Here is a 12351-nt window from a genome sequence, read left to right as displayed (position 1 = left end):
GTGCAGAAAAGTGCTCAGCATAGTTGATGTATCAGGCAGCACCCTGCTTTAAGGCCCTGCCTTTCTATCCTTTCTCCCAGCTCGAAACTCAGAAAATCAAGACAAGGAACAAAATTATCCGGATGAATCCTCTAAATTCCTAGATTACTGGATCTATTTGCATGAAGTGTATGCCTCTGGGGGTCAAAACGTCCTTGATATGACCACGATTTGTATTTATTCTTGCCTAGTGCTTATAGTTGCAAAAACATTATATAGTGCGAAAACATACATGCTGTCTGAAAGGACATCATAAAGATCACCTTGAATTTGACTGCAACAATGGGATAACGTACACATTATCAAAGTCTGAACATTAATGAACACAATCCTTTGTTCTTTAACAGGGACCATTTGATCAATGCAGTCCTGTAAGGTTATCTAAACCTGTCAAAGTACAAGGCTAATAAGAAAATATATTTTGCTGTTGTTATCATTTCATTCACATTTACTGTATTTCTCTCCCTGGAGCTCTGGCACTTGAAGAAAATTTTAAAATGCATATGGTTGTTCCGCCTAGCTCACTTGTGGCTTGTGTTTGACTTGATCACCACTTTGCACTTTGGTATATAAAACACCATGGAAAATGAATGTGCTTCCAAGCCGTGCTGTTGTAAGTGGTCAAGATTATTCTTTACTATATGTTTTTTAAATATGTCTATGCATTTAAAAATTATTAAATGATAAAATAAACTGAAAGCACAGCTTTGACTCTGAAGTTTAAATCCGAAGCTTTGCTTTATCAGAAGTCTCTGGGGAAGAGTTTATATAAAGTTTGACAGTTTTTCTTAGTAATAAATGTATACTCAAGTCAACACTAAAATATGCTATTTTTTGGGGTCATCACAACTAACCATTACCATTATACTGAAATATAATTATAGAATCATAGAATATCTCAAGTTGGAAAGGACCCGTAGTGATCACCAAGTCCAGCCAACTCCCTGCTCCTCGCAGAACTACCTAAAACTAAAGCATAAGACTAAGAACACCATCCTTGATCTTTGACTGTCTTGGTGCCCTGAAATCAAGCCATGAGGAACACCACTGGTGACTGTCTGCCAGCCTGATGGAACCCCATTCACTGTAACTCTTTGAGCCTGACCCATCAACCAATTGCTCATGCAATGTACTGTGGACTCGTCTAGCTGTATGTTAAGAATACTGTGAAAAACAGTATCAAGTTTTGCTGAAATAAATAGATAAATAGAAATCCAAAACACATCTATAGGTTTCCCCTGGTCAACAAGATGGGTGACCTTGTCATAAAAGGAAATTATGTTGGTTAGCAGGACTTTCCCCTCATGAACCAGTGCTGGCTACGAGCAATGACTGCAATGTCTCTCAAGTGTTTTTCAGTAACTTCCAGAATGACCTTCTCCATAATTTTACCAGTTACTGGTAATACATATATAATACATATAATGCATACATATTCTAATACAATGTTTCAATATCTATATTGAAATACATGTTATTAGCTTAGTGCCGCAATAAGTCTAGCTCTTTGAGAAAATGTGAGACATTTTTTATTGTTACTTTTCATGTAAACAGGTGCATTTGTTCCTATATAGCATTTTAATAGCAACTTTCAATCTCTGTAAATGTCCCATTTTTCACAGAAATAATTCGGACTAAACAGTATAGATATATTTGTAGATTATATCAAACTAGAAAAAAATTGTTTGAGCCTAGTTATTTCAAGCTTTCTAAATAGAGTGCCTGAATACCACTAGGAAGGCTTTCTTTGTCATCCTTCTAGCTAAAGGGAAAATGAAGAATTACCATATCTTGCTTTAGCCTTTTCCTAACATCATATCAACAATGGGTCATCATTAACACAAACATATCAATACATCTCTGACCCGTAGCTGATTTTATGCAGTGATGATTTTAATTACCCTTTTCCCCTACTTGCTTTTTCAGTATTTGCTCTGTTGTTCTTGCTAAGAAAAACTCATATGGCTGAAACATTACACAATGCTCTTCCTCTTATTTTTTCTTGCTCACTTCTCACCACCAAGCTCACATTTTTTTAAAAACAGTGAATTAGCTGAGACATAGTTATTTCTTTGCAGCGGATGCTTATGTTCAGTGTTCAGTACCATGCTGAGTGATAAATTTGCCTCGTCCCTTAGTAATATTAATGTCAAGTAATTCTCCAAATTCACTAAATACCTATTTCAAAATGCCAAAAGAAACATACTTACTACTTTGTTCTGGTGCATATGGATGTAAGGTTATGGCTGTGAACATAGTTTTCCTTTGTATACTCTAGGTTCATGCAAACAGTCCTTAAGCATGTTGTGTCATTTCAGTTCATCCTATCATATAGGGTTGATAAATATTCAGTCAGCAAAGTAGAGAGGTAACTTCAAGTAGAAATATATAATACTTTACCCTTTTTCAGTTCAAAACCATTCCTGCTTGATCTGTCACTACATGCCCTTGTAAAAAGTCTCTCTCCAGATTTTTGTTATACCCCATTAGCTACTGGAAGCTGCTCTAAGATCTTCCCAGAGCCTTCTCTTCTCCAGGCTGAACAAGCCCAGCTCTCTCAGCCTGTCTTCATAGGAGAGGTGCTCGAGCCTTCTGATCATCTTCTTGGCCTCCTGTGGACTCACTCGAGCAGCTCCATGTCCCTTTTGTTGGGGACCCCCGAGCTGAATGCAGTACTGCAGGTAGGGTCTCACAAGAGAGGAGCAGAGGGGCAGGATCACCTCCTTCAACCTGCTGGTCACGTTCCTTTTGATGCAGCCCAGGATACAGTCAGCTTTCTGGGCTGCGAGTGCACACTGCTGGCTCATGTTGAGCTTCCCATCAACCAACACCCCCGAAGTCCTTCTCCTCATGGCTGCTCTCAATCCATTCTCTGCCCAGCCTGTAATTATGCTTGTGATTTCCCTGACATGTGCATTGGCCTTGTTAGACATCATGGAGCTCACATCAGCCCACTTCTCAAGCCTGTCAAGGTCCATCTTGATGCAGAGTTAAGATGCATCAAAAGCTGAAATTTCACTTGTGCCAAGCAAGTAAGGCATAATGTGTCTAATCTACATAAGTTAGCTACATTGCACAGTAGCTGAATTACCTTCTGTAAAGTCCCCAGTCTGTATCTGCCATAGATGAGAAACTGCTTGTAGATGTGAATGTAAGGTATTCATTCATTTATGGGTAGTTTGGACGCTCACAAAGTAACCTTATGGCTTGGAACACCAAGGGTTTTATTCAGATCTCTACAGCAGATGAAAATTTCTTACAATCACATGTATTCTGACAGGTTCTTATTAGCAGTTCATTTGAAGGAATAGCTACCTTCGATACGTAATATTTGAAGCCCACAAGCACAGAAATGTATTTTTGAGAAATTATTAAGCAAATAGAAATGGTGATAACAATTTGAATATATATATATATGCTGACACTATTGTTTGTTCATAATGTTACAAGCTTAAAATAGACCCACTGTCATGTCCCCATTTGCAATAGCACTCTGCAGTAGCTTTTGGAAAACACTGAACCCCTGGATCACGCATTGTTTAAACCTTGGAATGAGCTGGTTCTTTGTTAACCTCAAAATGGTTAAACTTAACGATGTCCTTTCAAACTTTTCCGAAAAAAAAGGTACTTTTGCTAAATATTGAACCCTAAGAAGCAGCGCTGTCTGAATTCAAGTTGCAGCTTTCTGTCCTCTGTGCTAAGGAGTGGAGATAGGAGGAGCTCAGGCTGTGTTCTGCCCACAGTGAATGGCCTATAGAGGCATTCTGCACACAAGGTCAATAAAATCCATAATGCTAGTCATTACTTGTGCCTTCTGAAGTGAACTCTTTTTATGTGAAATGCAGACTGCTCAAAATAAACTATTGTGCTCCTCCATCCATTGTTTTTCGGCACATGGAACATTTGATATATAGTAAAATTACCATGTTCTAGAATAGAAGAAAGCTTTTCCAGTTCCAGAAATTAGACAGTTCACCTCTGAGTGAGATGGAAATCCCATTTTAGACTTTGCTGGAGAATGCTAAGTAATTTACAAAAGAGATGTGTTTTCAAATCCCTTAGGGACCAAGAAATACTTACCCTGCAAGTGTGGCACAATTGTTAACCAATCTGTAGGTAAAAGGGAGTGTCAGCATCTCCGTTTCCTTGTCAGTTCTGCATTCAGATCCCTAAGTATGTGATCTGTTTCTTAAGGAGAAATTATTGTTTCTGTCTTCAGAATGGGTTCCTTACAGTAAATAAACACCTAGTAAACAGAATCCCTGGAGTAACAAAGATCATCACATTTTTGTTCATTTCCCAAAAAGACTAATGATAATGTAGGTCTGATTATGTACCAGATAAAGTCATCTTTCTGACTGCAGAGAGTCTTACTGTTTGTTTAGACCTCAGTTCTCTTTCATCTCTAATAGAGAGATACAGGTATAATAGAAGAAAGGATTTTACAGATGTCTTTACAGGCATGGTTTTCAAGCAGGTCGGTCATGAAGGTCTTCAAGGTCTGGTTGCCATTTTCAACAGTAATTCAAGAAATTAAGGCTGTAAACATAATTTAAACAAGTTAAGCTTGTCTATTCAATTTTTAAAATTATTTTGAAAGTAGTTTTTAGTGTGCAGAGGGTTGTTTGGATGGCAGGTGCCCATCAAAGCCACTGTATCAGACCCCCTCCTGAACTGGACAGGAGAGAAAAAAAAAAAATAAGGAAAGGCTCATGGGTGGAGATGAGGGCAGGGAGAGATGACTCACCATCACAGGCAAAACAGGGTTGACTTGAGGAAATTAGTGTGATTTATTACCAATCAAATCAGAGTGGGATAATGAGAAATTAAACCAAATCTTCAGACACCTTTCCTCTTCCTTCCCTGCTTCCTGGGTTTATCTTTACACCCAAATTCTCTACCTTCTCCCCACAGAAGTGCAGGGGGATGGGAAATGAGGGACATGGTCAGTTCATCACATGCTGTCTTGGCTGCTCCTGCCTCCTCAGAGGGAGGACTCCTCACATCACGAGTGAGCCAGCGGTGGGATCATCTTGGAGCTGACTGGCGCTGGCTTCATCAGACACAGGGGAAGCTTCTCGGAGCTTCTCACAGGTGTCAACCCTATAGCACCTCCACTACCAAAACCCTGCCATGCAAATGCGATACATGATACTAGAAACAGCTAGTTTGTACCACTAAACCAAAACGTACTTGGTTCTATCGAGACTTCATTAACTAGTGCCCACTGAAATGATGGTTATCACCATCCAGCTGGCTTTCAAAAGCTCTATGCCGCTTTCGAAAGTGAAGCTTCTAAAGTTACTGACATATTTTTAAACACTTTATCATACACTGCAAAGTTTTTGTTTCATCTGCACACTTAAGTATTAAAAAAGTAAGTAGCCTCAGGAGTAAAAGTTAATTAAACAGTAAGAGTTCAGTTTATTTTATATTGTTTGGCCTCTGAGGCAAATGTCAAAGTAGGAACTGTTCTTTGAAAGCATAAGGAGATATGAATAGCTGGAAAACAAACAAAAGGACATTTGGTTGAAGTTATGCCCCCCTTAACAATTCTGATTTTCCAGTCACCCGGAGTCTCATAGTGTATGTTTGTTTGCCTACAGTCCAAATGTCTTTTTCAGAATAAACATATACCTGTCTTAGGTCAACACACTTCAAAACTTCTGGAGACCTACGGACATGAAATACCTTGAGTCATTGTATGCGGTTTCAGCTATTTATTGGTCAGGATATTTTTCTTGAATATATCAGCAACTTCTTCTTAAAGACCATACAAATGTAATTCTGTTCTAAAAAAAGTTCTTCATTTGATTGATTCTTATTGTTTTGAAGTTTCTATAAGGAGAAGGCTTACCTCATTCATTAGCTTTGAAAAAGAAACCCTTTTAGGTACTTAAGGTTAACAAAATCATAATTTGCGAATGTAGCATAATTGCTACTTCAAAATCCCTTGATAACTCTTCATTTAGATCTATGTAACAGATAATCACTTCCAGGTGATTGGTGAAAATTGTCTTTCACAACATTTGACATTTGTTTCTTACTTGCTCACTTTGTATGTGATTTTTATTAATAGTTTTAATTCAAAACAATTATATTTGGAGTCTAACAGAATTCTATTATAGAGGGTTGTATTATGAGCTTCTCTAATACTTTCTAAGACTCCTAAACCACAGCAGGTGGATGCCAATGGCCTCACAATTCTGACGTCTTCAGTAGCTAGCTGTTATTTCTCCTTACTAGTCGGGGCCTGTATGTCAACAAATTTTGTTAAAAATATTTAGCAAGAACTGTTTCTGTAACAGTTCTACATGGCAAGAGCTGAACTGTGGTACTGTAGTTACTTGCTGTGAACAAAATAATTTCAATTTGTGGATTTTTTAAAAAAGTTTTAAAAAATTGTAGGAAAATTCCCAATTGCAACAAGTGACCATGTGTCAACAATGTGTCGGGCAGGTGAGCAAGTGAGAGTCATTGGCACACTGGTGAGTAGGCAGTCAGTTGATGCCTGCCACTTTCAAAATTGTGCATGGTATATGTCAGAGTCAGAGGTGGCAGCAGCAAAGCAAACCGAGAAAGTTACCCTGTTTTTTTTTTGTACTGGCCGTGGGGAAGAAAGAGGAATTTGAAGGAAAGATTTCATGCATTCAACTTCTACTGGAGTGAGAGCAGGGGAAATATGTATTTTTATATAGGTCTGTCTAAAATCCATGAAAACATTAAGGAAAGGAAGTGGCAAGTAGGATTTGAGCATAAGATGAGTAGTTCAAGTGTTGGGAAACTACCAGAAAGGCACCCTTTCTGGTGCCTTTCTGCACCAGATAGAAAATAAGCTGGCTTGTGGAAAGGAGGCTGAGCAGCAACAGTGGTGAATTCGTTCTGAAATCAGTAAGAGGAGAAAGAAAATGCAAAAGAAGAGCCAAACATTGTCTTCTAGCTGCCTGTAGGCACCCTGACAGAAGAAAAGATTCAAATTAACCACGGACCTAAATTGGAGACACATGCAATCCTTCGCTTTTGGGAGGAAGCCAAGTGGTTTGAGGTTAAAATCTTCTGGGATATCCAGTACCGTTACTATAACTTAATTGCATTCACCCTGCTATGAGCAACAGTGGAGGCCCATAATAAAATAAAATCATGATAATAATAGCTGTTCTCAATTCCTTCTTTATCAGCTCAGTGTCTGTGATCCTATTGAGAATATATCTGGGTGCATTACTTACACAAAGGATTCTGAGATCATGTCTTTGCACATAATCAAAATTTGCTCCAGTAATTGTACCACTGTGAACCAGGATCATCTTCTCTTTCCTGTATAGAATGGAGATGAGTGACTGCTGCTGGGTAATCCTTGCACCTGGGACAATGCAAATGCAAACTACTCAAGGTTAAACTAATAGGTAATATTTCCTGGAAAATTTAGAGTACATGACAGTCTTGCTTAGAAAAATTAGCTGACATCTGGTATTGAGTTCTGGCTTCCTGTCAGTTTTTGCCCCCTTTTCTAGACGCCTTCTCTCATGTTGAGTCTGTTAGGTGAAATCCTGCTAAAGCAAAGTATGTGGCATAAGGCCAAGTGATGGTACAAACACAGCAGACATCAGAAACTGAGAAGTGCAGAATCAGTGAAGAAGTGAGGCAGGAGCCATCTAAAACTCCTGTTTTTTGTTTGTTTTCAGTTGATTTACTTACATTTTAGGAAATTATTAAATATGTCAATGAAAATATACAGTTGCGTAGTATCTGTTCTTGAAATGTCAATCAGTGTTTTAACTTTATGGCTACTTTTTGTGGGAGCTTTTAGCTAAGATAATAGAAGCTTTTTCTGTGGAGAGGATCATTTTGGAAGTTGCCCAATGAAGACTTGTACTGTTGTAGCTAGTGACTGACATTTAGATTTGACAAGAGGCAGAGGAAATTTTAAATAGTCACAAGCTAACAGCAGCAACAGCTGCATTTGAGAAACCCTTAAGCAAAGAGCCTGCTGTTACATGTAATAGCCCTAACTTCTTATTAGAAAAAGAGCACATGAGTCACTTAAAGTAAGGAGATTCATATTTTCTCCCAGACATGTCTTTTCTTTGCATGCTGTTTAAAGACTGAACTGTATAAAACAGGATTGACGTTATGTAATTACTTGCCTCTTACACTGTGCTAACTCAATTTGCTTTTCATTCCCAGGTATTTAAAAGACCATTATTTTCCCATCAGACTTTACTGTCTGCCAATTAAAGCTTTAGATCGACGGAGGGAGAACTTTGTTACAAAAAGTTTCAGGTAGACATATCGAGAACCATCTGCTTTAAATTGCTTTTCTTTCCTTTTTTGTCAATGTTTACAATTTTTACCGATACAACAATTTTCCTGACATTTTTAATAATGTTTTTCCAGCATTTTTTACAAAGCAAAACATTTGTGTCTGAATGCCAGATTTGCTTACCAATGATTGGTAAGAAACTAACAGGAAAAGCTCCAAATGCTGCAGGATATTACATTTCTTCTGCTTTCTTCACTTTAACAGCTAAAGCTACAGCAAATAAAATGTTAACATGGGCTGAAGTTATGCATATATCTGTGGCATATTTTCTTCCCCTTACCTAGGTAGGTAATTCCTGATGGGACCAATATTACAGTTTTTCTCAGATCTCCTGAATCACGTTACCAGAAGTCATTAGTGTCCAAGGGAACACGAGGTAGGGTTGGTTAATAATCAAACATAGAACCACCTATATTGAAAATACTAATGCTGTCTGTAGTTATTCACTGTCATCTTAAGTAATAAGGATTATGTTAGTAAGGTCTGTCTCTTGTACAGTAACTTGAATTCGGGTCATTTTCTTTCTGTGTAGTTATGGGAAATGGCTGCACTTTTGAGGTGCAGAAAATCATAGTAATTGCATTATGTATGAGAGCTGTGCAAAGGGGTAGATGTTACACACTTTTCCTCCTTCAGTAAGGGCATTTGTAGAGAGAAAAAAAAAATGATATAAAGGCCGTTTTAGGCAGACTTGAGTATACTACACCATTAAAACATTTTTAATAGCAATACCATTTCTGACACCTGTAGTATGGCTATATATGGAATACAACAGACAGTACCTTAGTACTTAATCTTGAAAAATACGGCTGTTCTGCTGTACCCTTCATTTAATTTATAAAAGCCAATTAAATTCCTGATCTCAGCAGTTAGATTATAAAATCTTTCAGTTAGATAAGTAGATGTGTCTTGTCTAGGTAATTATCAGAATTAAAAGTTCCAAGAAACATATTTTTCATTATGCTTTTCTTACTCGATTCTTAGATTTCATCAGCTATCCTATCTCATTAGGAGATAACAAATTTGCATCTAATCATTTCACTGTCTTCATCAGAGGCTGTATCTTTCATTGTTCTCAAGAACAATCAAAACATACCAGCAAAGAGGAGTTATATTTCATAGCTCACAAACGTAGAATCCTCTTTCCACATTTTGTATGTTTATGAAACTGACTAACAGTGGATCGGTTTTTTGTCCCTAGTTTTGTTTATTTTGTGGGTTTGTTTTTTTTAAAATCTAAGAGGTAGATGTTAAAGGTTTATATATCATTTCTCTAAATTAGTTGGCAGCTCCTGGAAGGGGAAGCCAGAAAAGCACACCTAACCTAATGACAAAGCAGTGTGACAGTGATAAAAAAAAAATTACAGTAACACCACTGTTCTGCTGGAGGTCTCTTCTCTCCTTTCAGCTTGTTCTCATTTCTTTTAAAATGGCCTTATGAAAGGCTTCTGTCAAGGATGTATTATTTCACTAGCATGGCAGGAAGCTGTACTTGTGATTCATTTGATATTGCTCTTTCCTTTTATCCTGTAGATGGTGATAGGCTTTATCAGTTCCTGAAAGGGGTGAGGGGCTCTTTCTGAGGGCTCTCACGGCATCTTGTGAAAGTGTTCTGACATATATTTCCTAGTACACCAGATGCATTTGCTTAATTAACTAAATGTCCCTGAAGTTCTGTGTGGCTAGAACATTTTGCATTTCTTGGTCTGTACTGCTGTTTGAGGCTTTCAAGATCCTGTACTTTGCCTCAGACGTGGCCACGTCCCAAATACTAATCGTTAAACACAGACTTACAAACAGCTTCTCCTTTACCCTGTAGCTATAACAAAACAAACAAATTGTTTTATACAGCTAGGATGGAAAAGCTGTATCCCTCTTAGCCTTAATGAAGTTACAGCTATTTTCATTAAAGGTTTGTCAGAAAAAATGTTCAGGTGCTTTGGGCAGAGGGACAAAAACATCACTGTAAGCAGAATATTACATTTGGTATATCCAATGATTGTATAAGAACAGCTTATTCCGTGCTTTCCCTCTATTCTGATAGCACTAGCACAATTTTATTGGTTAGTTGCTCTTGAGAAGGAAATTTAGTACATTTTCAAAATCAAAACCTCCCTTAGTAGGTTACCAAAGACACTTATGATACTTCCTGCTTTTCTCCAAATTTTATGTGTGACCAGTCAACAGATAGTCAGGTCCAATGGCAAATCACTGGGCTGCCTATATGCTGTAGAAGCATTTAGGCACTTCATACAGGTTTAATAATCCCATTTTGAATCAAATTGCTCTTAGAGGACAGGTGTCTAAGCACCAAAGCCTTAGGAGCCTTTGTTCTTTGTGGTTTTTGGATCTCACCATAACATATCTCAGTGTGGATGAATATCTTTTTCATGTCACTAAGTTGGAATAAAGCTGTCATACTGATTGCAGTTTTTCTCCACTCCAATTCATGCCTTCCTAGAGGACTTTCACTGACAGTGCCAGAAATTTTGTCTTATGCTTGGCGATCTTACTTATATCTAAAATAGCAGCACGGTACATTGGGTGGTTCATGCTCACTCTCAGTTACATGTCTTCTTTCTGCAACGGACATGATGTTTAGTTAGTAATATTTTTTTTTCTTTATTTTTAAATTTGTGACCTCTGCATCTATTATTCACTGCTGCACTTGGAAACAGAAGCCTGCAGCAGTGTTTAGAGGGGTGATTTAAAAGCACTCATTTTGTCAAAAGCACAGTCTGCTGCTGTGCTTGTAATTTTACCCTACTGTTTCCAATATTTGGGCTTGGCAGACTGAAGGGACATGATACAAGCACAGTTCAGAAGCAGCATTGCTGCCAATCAAATGCCATTTGCTGATATATTTAATTCAGAGGTGCCAGAGACATTTTATTGTTTCCTCACATTAAATAGAGAGGTCTCAGACTAAACTATTTATAGTTACATTGGTCTCACTAACTTACTCAAGGTGATCGTGGTCTTTGCCAGATAAATTGTCCCATCTTACTCAGTTTCCAACTAGATATTATAGTTACAGACTGTAATCCAGAGAGTTTACAGTGAATACATTATAGGAAGCTGAGTGCAGTCACAGTAACTTATGGAAGTAAAACTAAGAGGTTTCAGCTCATACTTTGCTTAAAGTATTGAAGACTGAGGCTTGCATTACACAGCAGAAAACTCCTGAAAATATTTCCTTTTGATATGATTTGCTTAATTAACAAACTCACTTAAATCCTTCTGCTTTGAGTTTATTTTCAAGATGTAGGGGCTACTTTTCTTAACGAATCACTTCAGTATTCACAGGGTTGCTGTTTCTTCCAGTTTACAAAGAAATGTAGACAAACAAGAGAATAAGTCTTCATAAGCTTGGGACCCACAAAAAGACAACCTTTGATTCTTGTCAAGTTTGTTGAACCTCAGCAACAAAGCCACAAAAATATGGTAAAATCTTATTTTCTGTCCCCATCCTGTGTTTGTATGGCAGTTCAGCTGACAAGTTTCTTGTGAAGCTTTTGTGCATGTATGTTGAGTTAGAGTCCACCAGAGTTAAGTTTGTGTTACTCTAACAAGAGTCCAGAAGAGCCTGGACTCTTTCTTTATGATATCCATCAGCCCCCAGGATCTTGAGGAAGGATGGAAAAGGAAGGGCAATAAGCTACACATTAAACACAGAATTATATTTTGGCTCATGACAGGAAGCACTGTGAGTTTTTTTATGCAACCATCATAATAAAATAATTTCTGTAAATGGCCAAAATTTCAGACATGTAATTGTTTATCTTACGCAGACAAATAAATCTACTTTTAAATTGCCGAATTATGTAATTCATATTCAAACTATCAAGCAAATAGTGAGTTGTTAAGAGCTGTGGGTTCAACCTGAAAGCACCAGTCAGTATTCTTAATTCTCTGAAGGTGATTTATAATTAAGAGAATATTTGCTGGATATTTTAATCATAGTAAAAATATCAATTAATTAGGCAACCAAT

At 37.6% G+C, this 12351-nt stretch overlaps 1 protein-coding gene across 1 annotated transcript in view; it reads left to right on the top strand.

The window, feature by feature from the left end:
• Positions 1 to 12351, top strand: part of RORB (RAR related orphan receptor B) — a 130335-nt gene that overhangs the window by 64124 nt on the left and 53860 nt on the right. The window lies entirely within an intron of this gene.

The sequence above is a fragment of the Pezoporus wallicus genome, unplaced genomic scaffold (genome assembly GCF_028554395.1).
Source record: "Pezoporus wallicus isolate ANWC-B61680 ecotype Strahan unplaced genomic scaffold, APGP_CSIRO_Pwel_v1 contig_7485, whole genome shotgun sequence".
Lineage (NCBI taxonomy): Eukaryota > Metazoa > Chordata > Aves > Psittaciformes > Psittacidae > Pezoporus > Pezoporus wallicus.
Note: the sequence above shows the minus strand (reverse complement) of the source record. Positions and strands in the feature narration are given on the sequence as shown.